Source organism: Diceros bicornis, unplaced genomic scaffold (assembly GCF_020826845.1).
Source record: "Diceros bicornis minor isolate mBicDic1 unplaced genomic scaffold, mDicBic1.mat.cur scaffold_77_ctg1, whole genome shotgun sequence".
In the NCBI taxonomy this organism is placed as follows: Eukaryota; Metazoa; Chordata; class Mammalia; order Perissodactyla; family Rhinocerotidae; genus Diceros; species Diceros bicornis.
Window position 1 is genome coordinate 1,022,603 of NW_026691656.1, and position 3,909 is coordinate 1,026,511.

The following is a 3,909-nucleotide window of genomic DNA, read 5'->3' on the forward strand; positions in this document are numbered from 1 at the left end:
GCAGAATTGTTGGGGCTGCCCCAAGGTTTCCTCCCTTTGATGGCATCTGACCTCATTGCCAGGATAGGATGAGATTCTAGTAACTGGCCTCTTGAATATGTAACTGGACATCCTCAAAGTTATGGAGATGCTCAAACCAGGCTTTGGGTTGGATTGGTTTCCACAGTCTTGTCGCTTCCTTTGTGATGATTTGACCATCATACTTCTTTTCCTCTTACCCTATAAAAATAAATTGTGAATGTGGATCACAGTGATAAACGAAGCCTGCCTTCCCAGGACAATTGTGTCAGATGCCTTGTACTTCTACCCTCCCTCTCTCCCTGTGGGGATTAATCTGACCTGTGTCCTGGGACATCATCAACGAGATTTGGGTCAAGAACAGAAATCTCGAGGTCAAAACTCAGGACTACTGCATGTCATTTCTTCTCCCCCATGTTGTTAGACACTTATGAGTATGACTTTATTCTCATTTTGTCCTTGTCACTCTCAACAACAAAATCCCTGGTGCTCCCTATCAGGACACACTGTCCCCAGTCTTTTTCTAAATCCGAAATCATACCATTCTTCTCTACTATATGACTATTCATTTGATTAGCCCATTGACCAGTTGGTGTTCATAGCTCCATTAGAGCTTAAGTCAGTAGTGAAATTATCATCCACACCACTCCTAGTGACTCTTATTTGACAACTGTGAACATTAAATCTCAGTACAGAGAATATGTCTGAAAAAACTCTACTTACAAATGGAGATTGTGCTGTAAGTGGGAAGTACACACTGGATTTATTAAACCCAGGAAAAAAATGTAAACTCTCTCATTATGAAGTTTTGTGTAGAGTGCACCCACATTGATGATATCTTGGTTATAGTGGGTTAAAATATACTATTAAAATTAGTTTCACCTGTTGGCTTTCAGTTTTTAAAATGTGGCTATTAAGATAAAAATTAAATTCTGTAATATAGAGTGCTTAATGTTACTATGGGACAGTGCCGTTGAAGCCATCAGTGAAAATAAAGTCCAGAGACAGTGGTTAGGGACATTTTTTTCCCTAGAAAATAAGTCTACACTGACCCACACTGCAAGATGCAGCAAAAACTGTCATACACACACACACACTGACAGAATGAAAAAAAACACTTCCTAGAGTCGCACCTCTTCTCCCATGGCATGATGTTGCAATCATACTTAGTCCTAAGTGGACTAATCTTAAGAAAGAAGGCAGAAATCAAGGTAATTTACCAGTTAGGAAGATCTAAATCCAGAGACTAAAGCTCAAGATATGTGATGAATTTCCTGTCCTGGCTTCTGTAATTAATTCAATATGTTAGGGAGAATTTTCCAAAGAGGGTTGTTTTAAAACTCACTTTTTCTTTACTGTGTAAAAATAGACAGGCTATGTAAAGAATAATTACTCTAGCCAATCAATGAAAAGGAGATGATAGAACACGAATACCCTTATTATAAGTCACTACTGGATTAGAGAGTCAGGGAACAGCTGACATTGTGTTAATTTGGCCTTAATTAGGATGATTCTGATTTCATGACCGTCATATTGATTGTATTATGCTAGAACCTATGAAACTTCCCAGCCCCCCTACTATTTAACCACCAAAGCCCACCAACCAGACCAGTCCTTGCTGAAAAATCCCCTTCCTCTATCCCTTCTGACAACACCTGGAGGAATTTTCCCCAAATCCCACTCTGTCCCTGAGCTCTTCAACCTGCCCCAGGGCCAGGGAATCATTTTCTCCAAGGCTCAGAATCTGTGTGTGCCCAGCTCTGTGGATGGCACTTCTCGCTCTAGTGAAGACAGGGATCAGAGTGCAGACCCTGTGAGCTGCAGCAATTGGACAAAGACTGGGCTTTGCTGACAGAAAAGAACCTTTAGTTGGCACGGTTACCAGGGTCCATGAAGCCCCAGTGATTCCTCCAGGGAATGTTATGCAAGACAGAGCAGGAATGTCTGCCTGTGGTTCGGCTTGGGAATGCCTGTAGGATGACATAGGTGACATTGGTAATGCATTTGCCAATGTTGTTCATTCATCTATTCATCATATGTCATGGAGTGCTTTCTGTGTACATTCAGACAACAGGCTCACTCTCTGGGGCTCACAAGCAGTGTCAGAAGAATTTCTAAATTTTATTTCTAATATATAGGTACAGCAGTGGTAATACACTAGGTGTTCCAAGCATTTTTCAAACATTAACTCCTTTAACACTCTCCATAAACCTACAAAATATGTATGCTGATCATTATTGTCAACTGACAGATGAAGAAACTGAGGAACCAATCAGGTAAATAGCTCAGTCAATACAAATATCTAATAAGGGATTGAGCTGGAATTTGGACGTGAGGAGTTAGCTCCATAGTCTGTGCTATTAACCATGACATTTACTCTCTAAAGACTTCACATCATGAAAAAATTTGATCACTTATCCATTTTCTTGGTGCATTGAGTAGCCACACTAATTTATCTGTGTCTGAAAAATAGAATACCTGCGTAGAAACTACTGCACATACACACTCAAACTACATCTACCAATGTCTCCAGTCCCTGAAAATTAATAGAGAGAAAATTTCAGAATGTTTCTTGCCCAGGTTGGGAGGACTCTGAGGAAATCTCAGTGTTGCTATAAGAAGCTGAAGACAGGCTGGGAGTGGGTCTCAGGGGAAAGGTGTCCTCAGGAGTCACCATTGAATGACAACATTGATGGGAGGGTCTCAGCAGTGACTGAATTCAGGATCTGGTGGTGTTTTAACCTGGTGCTTATCTTCTGGCTGTGGGTTTATGGTGATGCAGCACAGGGAGAGGAGATTGTTCACTGTGTCCTTGGGGAAACCAGACCCATGAAAGAGAGGGAATGATGGTTTCCTTAAACAATGGACTCGTGGTGGGAAAAATTCGGCTTGGAAGAGACAGTCCTTTGCCTGGTATAAGCAGACGGAGTTGCCTCTGCTTCAGCGAAAGCAAACAGCCCTTCCTCATGCACTCATTTTATCTCAATGGGAAGAAGGAGGAGGAAATCATGTAATGTTCTTCTGGATGTGAGATTTGTGATGGTAGAGACTGTCCTAGGAGGTTCTGAAAGGCTGCCCTGAGGCATTTTAAACCTTTGCTGTGACCAGAATGACAAGTGTAAGCACCCCTGCGTATGTCTGGGAAGAGTTAGTGTGTCAAGGAGAAGGCTCCTTGGTGCAGAGACTCACAGGAAGAAGCGAGTTTGACCAGGGAAGGTCAGAAATGTGGCCAGTGTGGCTGGAGGGAGCCTGAGAAGAGAGAAGAGGGGAGAGAGGAGGGTGATCAGGCTGGATCCTGGGACATGGTAGACTGTTACTTTCTGTTCCTCTGTGACAACATTACTCCAAAACCTGCCACCTATAAAGTACAAATATTTAACATCTCACAATTTATTTTAGCCAAGTATCAGGCATGGCTTAGTTGGGTGCCTCTGCCTCAAAGTCTCTGTGAAGTAGGGGCTGTGTTCTCCACAGGGCTCCAATGGGGGAAGATTTCCACCCAAGATCACTCACATGGGTTTTGTCAGGATCCATTTGGACCGAGAGTCTGAGCTCCTGTCTGTCTGTTGGCTGGACACTCCCTCAGTTCTCTCCTATGGAGCCTCTACGTAGTGCAACTGACAACATCAGCACTTGCATTCCCAGTTCTGGTGAGTTGATAGAGAGCGATAGTAAGAGCAAGAGCGAGAGAGAGAGAGAGATGGAAACAGAAGGAGGGAGGTAAGTAGGGAACCCAAGTAAGTCAGTAAGTGGGAAGTGACAGAGGTTTTGTAATTAAAACTTGGAAGTGACAGCCCATCACCTTGACTGTGTTCTGTTGTTCAGAAGCCAGATACTGACCACTTAGTGGTGACACAAGGATGTGCACTCCAGGAGGCAAGGAGCATTGGG